The sequence below is a fragment of the Dromiciops gliroides genome, chromosome 4, assembly GCF_019393635.1.
Source record: "Dromiciops gliroides isolate mDroGli1 chromosome 4, mDroGli1.pri, whole genome shotgun sequence".
NCBI classification, from domain to species: domain Eukaryota; kingdom Metazoa; phylum Chordata; class Mammalia; order Microbiotheria; family Microbiotheriidae; genus Dromiciops; species Dromiciops gliroides.
The window spans coordinates 175197668-175208707 of NC_057864.1; positions in this window are offsets into that span (position 1 = coordinate 175197668).

Below are 11040 nucleotides of genomic sequence, written 5' to 3' on the forward strand. Positions count from 1 at the left end.
TTATGAAAAAAGCATCAGCAGCTTGGAAAAGGAAGCACAAAGATTGACTGAAAAAAAAAATTCCTAAAAAAATTCATCTGGCCAAATGGAAAAAAAAAAGGTATATAATCTCCTTGAAGAAAACAATGCCTTAAAAATTAAAATCAGACAGTTGGAAGATAAGGAGTTCATGAGACACCAGGAATCAGGCAAGCAGAATCAAGAGAATGAAAAAATAGAAGAAAATTTGAAACACCTCGTTGGAAAGATAACTGATCAGGAAAACAGATCCAGGAGAGACAATTTTTGAGAATTATGGAACTCCCTGAAAGCCATGATCAGAAAAAGAATCTAGACACCATTTTCCAGGAAATTATTAAGAACTGCCCAGAATCAGAGGATAAAATTGTCATTGAAAGAATCCACCAATCACCTCCTGAAAGAGAGCCCAAAAGAAAACTCCAAGGAATATTGTAGCCAAATTCCATAATTATCAGGTGAAGGAGAAAATAATCCAAGCAGCCAGAAAGAAACCATTTAAATGTCATGGAGCCACCGTCAGGATTGCTCAGGACCTGGAAGTTTCAACATTAAAGGATCACAAGGCTTGGAATAGGATATTCAGGAAGGCAAAGGAGCTTTGATTGAAGCCAAGAATCTATTACCCAACAAAACTGATCATTCTCTTTCAGGGGAAAAGATGGACATGTAATGACATTGGGGACTTTCAAGGTTTCTTGATAAAAAGACCAAAACTGAATTGAAAATGCAATCTTAACATACAAGACTCAATAGAAGTTTAGAAAGGTAAATGGGGTGGGGGGGGAGTTACTCAATTAGGTTAAACTGTTTACATACCTACACAGGAAGATAATACTTAGAATTGTGCATGCATTTTGGCAGACAGAAGGATTATACACTGAGTATATAAATATAAATGTGATGATACAAAGAAAATTAAGGCATTAAAAAGGGAATTTATGGGGAGAAGAGGAAAGGGGACGTGGAATGGAGTTAATTACATTATATGAAGAGGTGAAAAACAACCCATTACAATAGAGGGAAATTAGGCAAGGGTGAACATTGTTTCAACCCTACGCTCTTTAGATTTTATTCAAAAAGAGAAGAACATATATGTTCATTTGGATAAAGAAACATAGCTTATTCTTTAGGGAACTAAAAGGGGAAAGGGAAGGGGTAACTGATAGAAGGGAGGGCAAAATCAAGGGAGAAAAGGGTAAAGAAAAGGAAGGGGGTGATAAAAAGGGAGGGCAGATTGGGGGAGGCAGGGGTAAGAAGCAAAATGTTGGTGAGGAGGAATATTGTGAAAGAATGGGGGAAAAGTACAAAGGGGGTAAATAGAATGGAGGGGAATAGACAAGTAGGAATAATAACTGTGGATGTGAATGGGATGAAATCTGCTATAAAATGGAAGCGGATTGCAGAGTGGATTAAAAACTAGAATGCTACAATACACTATTTACAAGAAACACATTTGAAGCAGAGAGACACACTGAGTAAAGGTAAAAGGCTGCAGCAGAATTTATTATGCTTCAGCTAATGTCAAAAAAGCAGGAGTAGCAATCCTTATCTCAGACAAAGCACAGGTAAAAATAGATCTCATTAAAAGAGATAAGGAAGGAAACTACATCTTGTTAAAAGGTACTATAGATAATGAAGCAATATCAATATTAAATATGTATGTGCCAAGTGGTATATCATCCAAATTCTTAGAGGAGAAGTTAAATGAGGTACAAGAGGAATTAGACAGTAATACTATACTAGTGGGGGATCTGAAACTCCCCCTTTCAGAATTAGATAAATCTAGCTAAAAATAAATAAGAAAGAAGTGAAAGAGGTGAATATAATACTAGAAAAGTTAGACATGATAGATGTCTGGAGAAAATTGAATGGGGATAGAAAGAAAGATACCTTTTTCTCAGCAGTACATGGCACATTTTCAAAAACTGACCATGTATTAGGGCACAAAAGCATCATAGTCAAATGTAGGAAGGCAGAAATAGTAAATGCATCCTTCTCAGATCATGATGCAATAAAAATTACATGTAAGAAAGAGCCAGGGAAAAGTACACTGAAAATCAATTGGAAACGAAATAATTTCATTCTAAAGAATGAATGGGTCAAACAACAAATCATAGAAACAATCAATAACTGTAGAAGAATTGTAACTAGTAGTTCCCAGTTCATCAAAGCAGTATGAGAAGCTGCATTGATACTTGAAAACAAAGGATTTACATCATTTGACTCAGATGTACAAAGTACATATCCCATTGTTATAAAAGAAAGAAAAAAGTTTTGAATGCTAAGTACTCTTTTTTTTGGTGGGGCAACGGGGGTTAAGTGACTTGCCCAGGGTCACACAGCTAGTAAGTGTCAAGTGTCTGAGGCCAGATTTGAACTCAGGTACTCCTGAATCCAGGGCCAGCGCTTTAACCACTGCACCATCTGCTAAGTATTCTTTTTTTTTTTTTTTTTGCTGGGCAATGGGGGTTAAGTGACTTGCCCAGGGTCACATAGCTAGTAAGTCAAGTGTCTGAGGCCGGATTTGAACTCAGGTACTCCTGAATCCAAGGCCGGTGCTTTATCCACTGCGCCACCTAGCCACCCCCTAAGTATTCTTAAAACACTTTTTATGGTAGCAAAGAATCACAAAATAGAGGCTTATTTACATTAGTTAAACAAAGTGTGTTAAATAAATATAATGAAGCCTTTTTGTGCCATAAGAAAGGAAGAATGTGAAGAAGTCAGAGGTGTACTGGAACACTTGAATGCAGAATAAAAAGGCAAAACAAGGACACCAAATGCTAAAACAATGTAAATGGGAATAATAACAGAAAACTCAATGGAACACTGTGTAACTAAAATTAACAGGATAAATGTCTGCAGAAGAGATGAAACAATGCAATTCACTCTCTTATTTTGGAAGGTGGGGGATGATGTGTGTAGGACATTGCATTATGTTGTCCTTGTTTGATATGTTCATTAGTTTTGCAGAGCTGCAATTTTCTTTCCTTTTAAACGTCATTGCAAGGGATGGTTCACTGAGTAGGTTAAAGGGATATATTCAGAAAATAATATCATCTAAAAACAAAAGATAACAATGACATTTTTTTCCAAAAAGAAAGTGCTTTCAAGTTTAAGATATGTCCATGGTGTGATTTATGTAAAATTCTCAAAATTGGCAATCAAGTTTCCTGATTTCTGGTACAAACTTTACTATTAACTGCCATTGTAATCACTATTTTGACTTTTAAAAATAGCTTTCTGATCATTGTTTCCTAATCTGCCAAAGAATTGGGAGTAGTGTAGGTGAGCTCTAAGATTTGTTTCCAAAAAATGACATCCTATGAATCTCTTTCAAAGGGACTTAGTGAGTTAGCTTATTTCTAAGATACTTTGCTGATAAATTAATTGTCTGGATTCAGCATGAGCTACATTCAGTAGTGAGATAAATACTTTTTAAATGAATTTCACTTTCACTTTACAACCACTCTAGTGTCCAAATAGTGCCGTTCCTTTTCTTATTCGATTGCTCAGTTATGTTCCCATTTTCCTTCTTAGTCCATGAAAAAGTAAATGTATTTCACAAATGCACATAGGTTCAATGCTCTGGGGTTCCATAGTCATTCTTCATTAGACCTGATTCACATATGAATCAAGTAAGCCATTTGCAAGTGATTTCTCAGAAGAGTCAAAAATCACTGTTCTTTGAAACTTCTTGTTTAAAAATGAACATATCTCCTTTTCCTTTCCCTTCCCCAGAAAATAAACAAATCTATAACTTCCTACATTGTACTTTTTCTGTAGCACCCCAAATCCCAGCCAATTTTACCAGATTGCCAGGTGGAATTGAGCCAACATTATTTTAATGAACTAAATAACAGGTGACATAAATCAAAGAGGGGGAGGGGAAGAAAGGACAGTCACAAGGCTCTTTTGAATGGATATGACAAATGCTATCGTTCTGTCCCATGACATCTGACATATGGTATAATCACTGCTGATTAGCCTGAAGTTTAAAGAAGACTCATGATATTGACTTGTAGTAGAAAGAAATGTACAAAATTGATGTTTTGTTTATCTGAGCCCAGGTGAACTCTTTACTTCATTGCTCTGCACAAATCAAGCATTTCACACTTTGCTTGGCTATCTGATTGAACACAGCTAGTCTGATTGCTATGAAAAATGATGCCCAGTTATTTTTTTTTTCTTGGCAGCAAAGACATTAACATTTTTTACAAGTGCAGGAAGGTAGTAGCCACTCAAAGTAAATATAGCCAGCTTATCAAGATCAATGAGCCAGTTTCAAATATCATTTTCCCCTGGCACCAAAAAAGGGTAAAGTGGGTAATCAAAACTTAAGCCAACCATATTAGGGAGAATTGAAGCAAGAACACAGAGAGAATCCAGAACCATGCCACTAAGAAAATGGCATTTTAAAATTCAGTTTTCACAAATACCTTAAAATTAAGGTGAGAAAGATAAAAGAAAAAAAAATGTAAATCTTACTGCACTGGAAAGGACATAAATCAGGAAAGGCACATCTATCTTCCTGTGCAAAGTACAGTGGATGCCTAGGCTTCAGGTGAAAAAGATTTTAACTTTTGACCACTGATAGTCATTTGTACCACTGAAAAAATGCTTTTTAAATAGAAGAAGAAATTTTAAAATTTCTCTATATAGAGCTGATTCATATATATTTGCCTTTTATATTTATTATTTTTTAAATATTTTATTGTAAACAATACAAATAAACAGAACCATTCTAATATACAAAAGATTACAAAGATTGTTTATGAAATAGTGAGTTTTCACTATGTATGATTTTCTACTACATGGATCTTTCTTGTTTTTTTTTCATAATTCAAAGTTATTATTGTAATTCCAACAGTTTTTACTTCTTTTTTCATCTCTAATTCATAACCTCTCAGTCAAGAACAGGAAATGTGTTCTGAGATCATCACTATATGTTTTATTGGTCCAAATTCCTAAGTCTTCCAATGTTGTTTTTATTTACAATATTGTAGTCAATGTATATGTTTTCTTCTAAATATGCTTGCTTCATTCTGTATATGTTTATACAGTTCCTTTTAACTTAAACTGAATATATCCCTTTCATTATTTCTTTTACTACAATGGTATTCACTTACATTCCTAAATGATAATTTGTTCAGTGATTTCCCAATTAATGGCACCTATTTTATTTCCTCCTTTTTACTATATTAAAACTTTTGCTAGCAATATTATCTGTACTTATTAATTCTTCTTCAACCATCAGACTACCTTTTCTTTTACTTTAAGGGGAAAAGATAGTCATTCAATGAAATAGGAAACTTTAAAACATAATTGATGAAGAAAAATAAAAAAAAAACAGAACTGAACAGAAAATTTCATCTTCAAATACCAGACTGAAGGGAAGCATAAAAAGGTAAACAGGAAAATAGTTTTATTCAATAATGTTAAACTGTTTACATCCCTACATGGTAATATAATACTTGTAACTTTTGAGAACTGTATTTCTAGTAGGGCATATAGAAGGAATATACATAGATAGAGGGTGTGGGTATGCATTGATTTCGATGTGATGATATGAACAAAATTAAGGGATAGGAGTAAAGGACTATACTGAGAAAAGAGGAAAGGGAAAGCAGAATGGGTAAATTACATCATATCAAGAGGTGCAAAAGACCTATTGCAATAAAGGAAAGAAGGAAGGAGGTGAGCATTATTTGAACCTTACTCTCATTGGAATTAACTCAAAGAGAGAATAATATACACATTCAATTGGGGAAAGAAATGTATCTTACCCTAAAATGAAGTTGGAGAGGGGGTAGGAGGAAGAAAAAGGGGGTGCTGATAAAAAAAGGGAAAAGTAGGAGGGGAAAGAGGAAAAAGTGGAGTGGGGGGGCTGATAGAAGAGAGGGCAGAATGGATTAAAAAACAGAATCCTACAATATGTTGTTTACAACAAACACATTTGAAGCATAGAGATGCCCACAAAGTAAAGTTAAAATGTTAGAGCAGAATATATTATGCTTCAGCTAAAGAAAAAAAAATTTAAAAGCAGGTCTCAGACAGAGCAAAAGCAAAAATACACCTAATTAAAAGGCATAAGGAAGGAAACTATATCTCATTAAAAGGTACCAGAGATAATTAAGTAATATCAATGCTAAACATATATGCATCAAGTGGTACAGTATTCAGTTTCTTAGAGGAAAAGTTAAGTGAGATGCAGCTGGGTGGTACAGTGAATAAAGCACTGGCCCTGTATTCAGGAGGACCTGAGTTCAAATCCAGCCTCAAACACTTGACACTCACTAGCTGTGTGATCCTGGGCAAATCAGTTAACTCTCAAGGTCCCCCCCCCATAAAAAAAGAAAAGAAAAGTTGAGTTACAGGAAGAAATAAAAAGGAAAAGTATGCTACCGGAGGACCTCAACCTCCCCTTCTCAGAACTAGATAAATCTAACCACAAAACAAATAAAAAAGAAGTGCATGAATTGAATAGAATGTTAGAAAAGGTAGATATGATAAACCTCTGGAGAAAATTGAATGGAGATAGAAAAGAATATACCCTTTTCTCAGCAGGCACATGGCACCAACACAAAACTTTACCATTTATTAGGGCATAAAAATCCCACAATCAAACACAGAAAGGCATAAGTAATAAATGCCTCCATCCTTTTCACATCATGGTGCAATTAAAAGTACATACAATAAATGGACATGGAAACATACTAAAAATTAATTGGAAACTAAATAATCTCATCATAAAGAATAAGCAGATCAAACAACAAATCATAAGAACAATCAATAATTTTATCAAAGAGAATAACAAAACAAAACAACAAACTAAAACTTTTGGGATATAAGCAAAGTGGTTCTTAGGGGAAATTTTATATCTCTAAATGCTTACATGAATAAAATAGAGAAAGAGGATATTAATAAATCAGATGTGCAACTAAAAAAAGCTAGAAAAAGAACAAATCAAAAATCCTCAATTAAATATCAAATTAGAAATTCTGAAAATCAAAGGAGAGCTTAATAAAATTGAAAGTAAGAAAACTACTGAATTAATAAATAAAACTACAAGCTGGCTCTATGAAAAACAGTAAAAGAGATGACCCTTTGGTTAATTTTATTTTTAAAAAATAAGAAAATCAAATGACAAGTATAAAAAATGAAACTGGTTAATTCACCACCAATGAAAAAGAAATTAAAGCAATAATTAAGAGCTATTTTACCCAGCTGTATGCCAATAAATTTATAAATCCAAATTAAGTGCATGAATATTTACATATATATATATATGTGTGTGTGTGTCTTTGTGTGTGTATATGTATAAACATCTACCTATCTATCTATATCTATTTATCTATCTATATAGTCATGATTAACAGAAGAGAAAATAGAATACTTAAAGAATCCCATTTTAGAAAAAAAGAAAGTGAACAAGCCATCAATGCACTCTCTAAGAAAAAATATCTGGGTCCAGATGAGTTTATAAGTGATTTCTACATTTTGGGATCTCTTTCAGGAGGTGATCAGTGGATTCTTTCAATTTCTATTTTACCTTCTGCTTCTAGAATATCAGGGCAATTTTCCCTGACAGTATCTTGGAAGATGTTATCTAAACTCTTATTGTGGTCATGGTTTTCAGGTAGTCCAGTGATTTTCAAATTATCTCTTCCAGATTAGCTGTTTTTTCAAGGAGATATTTCATATTGCCCTCTATTTTTTATTCAATTTGATTTGCTTTATTGCATCTTGGTTTCTCATAAAGTCACTAGCTTCAATTTGCTCAATCCTAATTCTTTGGCAATAATATTCTTCAGATAGCTTTTTAATCTCCTTTTCCATTTGGCTTTTCAATCTGTTTACTTTTTTTCTCATGACTCTCCTGCATTGCTCTCATTTCTCTTTCCATTCTTTCCTCCACCTGTCTAAATCTTCCTTCTATCTCTCCTACTTTCTCTTCAAATTCCCTTTTGAGTACTTCCATGGCCTGAGACAAATTCATATTTTTCTTGGAAGCTTTGGAGGTAGGGACACCGAGGTTGTTATCCTCTTCTGAGGGTGCACCTTGACCTTCCTTGTCACTGAAGAAACTTTCTGTAATTCTCAACTTTCTTAGCTTGCTCATCTTACCATCTTTTAACTTGACTTTTATCTCCCCAATGGAGGGTCTCTACTTCCAAGCTATACTACTGTCCCAAGCTTCAGAGGGTCCCAGGTGTTTTGGTTTGAGGGAGGGCAGGTTTTTCTCTTACCTGGACTGTTTGCTGGTCTGAAGATAACCTCAAGCCAACTTACTAATTAACTAGCCAGCAAAGCTTTCTGTTCTGTGGTTCTTAGCTTTATAGTGAAATTCCAGAACTCCCAGGTCAAGGAGAAAATATTGCAAGCAGCTAGAAAAATTAATTCAAATACTGTGGTGCTCCAATAAGGATAAAACAAGATCTAGCAGCATCTACATCTTTAAAATAGGATTGAGGGGTAGTAGGAATAGAGTGGGGGAGGGGAAAGGGTAGAAGTGGACTGAGGAGAGGTAGCTCACATGAAGGAAACAAGAGAAAAGCTTATGGAGGGGAGAGGAAGAGGAGGAAGGAGTGGGAGAGTGAGTGAACCTTACTATTATCAGAATTGGCTCCAAGAAGAATAACATACATTCTCAAGTGGGTATAGTAATATATTTTTGCCCTGAGGAAAAGTGGGAGGGGAAGGAGATAATGGGGGTGGGGAGAAAAGGGAAAAGAGGGAAGGGAAGATTGGGGGAGGGAGCTGTAAAATGCAAATCACTTTTGAGGAAGGTGAAGATGTTCTGCATAACAGCACATGTATGACATATATTGAATTGCTTGATTTCATAGGGAGAGTTGAGAAGGAAGGGAAGAAGAAAAATTTAGAAAACAGAATTAACTCAAAGACCTTAACCTCATCAGATTGGGCTCATGGAGGGAATATCATACATACCTAATTGGGAAGAATAATCTATTTAACCCCACAGGAAAGTAGGAGGGGAAAAGGATAAGGAGGAAAGGGTGAATGGAAGGTAGGTAGAGTGGGGGAGGGGGTGGTCAGTAGCAAAACACTTTTGAGGAGGAATAGGGAAAAATTAGATAGGAAATAGAGTAAATATAATTAGAAGGGAATAGGATGGAGGGAAATAGTTATGATGATTGATTGTAATGGTAAAATGTATGGTCCCAAATCTGTTGGGCTAATGTGAAGAAAATTCTTTGTCAAGTTTAAGGTGTTATATAAAAGTTACAATGAACAGGATGCTATAAGAAAAACCTGGAAAGACCCACATGAACTAAAGCAGAGAGAAATATACTGTATACAAAATAACAGCATGATGATCTGCTGAGAAGCACGTGGTTATTTTCAGCAAGGCAATGATCCAATATAACTCTGAAGAACTTATGAAAATTGCAATCCATATACAGAGAAAGAACTGATGGTATCTCAAAACAGACTGAAACACATGTTTTTGACAATTCCTTAATCTGAAGTTTTGTTTTTATGTGTTTTCTCACAACTTAGCTAATGTAGAGATGTTTTGCATGACTACTAATGTATAATTTATATTGAATTGCTTGAGTTATTGGGGTGAGGGGTGGGAAGGAAGGGAGGAAGAGAAGTTGGAACTGGAACACAAAGTTTTAAAAATTGATGTCAAAATTTGCTTTTATGTATAATTTGGAAAATAAAATTCTAAACAGAAAAAATAAAAAAATAAAAAAACAAGTGAACTTTACCAAACATTTAAAGAATAATTAATTCCAGTGCTATATAAACTATATGAAAAATAGTTGAAGAAAGAATCCTAACAAATTCCTTTTATGAAGCAAATATTGTGCTGATGCCTAAAACAGGAAGAGCCAAAACAGAGAAAGAAAATTATACATTAAATTCCTTAATGAATATTGATGCAAAAATTCAAATAAAATATTAGCAAAAAGATTACAGCAATTTTCACTAGGATAATACTCTACTACCAGGTGGCATTTATATCAGGAATACAGTCATGTTTTGATATTAGGAAAACTATCACCATAAAATGAACAGAACAAGGACAATAGTGTTTCCAGTATCACTAACATTATGTGAAAATCAACTATGATTCATTCAGCTCTTAGCAACACAATGATCTGAGACAAATACAAAGGACTCACAAAGAAAAGTGCTATCCAAGTCCAAATAAAGAACTGATGGACTCTGAAAGAAGATTGAAGCAATTTTTTTCACTTTATTCTTTTTCATGTTTTTTTTTCCTTTTGATCTGTTTCTTCTTTCAGAACTATTGATTAATATTGAAATATGTTTTTCATGATAGCACATGTATATACTATGTGAAATTGTCTACCATTTTTGGAAGAGGAGAGGGGTTTGAATGAGGGAGGAGAAAAAATTTAAATTCAAAATCTTGTAAAACTGTGTGCTAAAAATCATATTGATATGTAATTGGGAAAAATAAAATACTATTAAAAATAATTAGTGAAGTGTAATTTTCTTTCTCTCCTCTATCTCTCTCTGGTTAAGCTATGAGGATAAGATTTGTGTCATAGATGGTACTTGATAGGATTCTTCCTTCATTAATTTTCAACAATTTATAGAGTATTAATATAATATATTTTTAAGGGTTGCTAGAATTTACTAGCAACTTCATCTGACCTTAGATTGTCATGATGCTTTTAATAAATTTTGACTTGGGATTTGAATTTTTACTATGACAGAGGAATAAAGAATAAATAGTTGACCATTGCCCAATAATTGGGTAAAGCTTTTCTCCATACAAAGTAGAGTACCCTATTAGTTATCCAGCTCCAATTCTGTTTAAAGAGTAAAAAAGCACCCCCCTATCTTCTCCAGGTTTTTATTATTCACCTTGCCGAAGTATAGAAAAAGAGAGTAGGCAATGCTACTGATATAGAAAATAAATATGAATCAGTAAGAGAAGCAAATATTTGAGTTATGTTTTTTCAACCTGGATTGACTGTCTCCAAAGCAAGAATGATGAATATGATTTTACTTCCT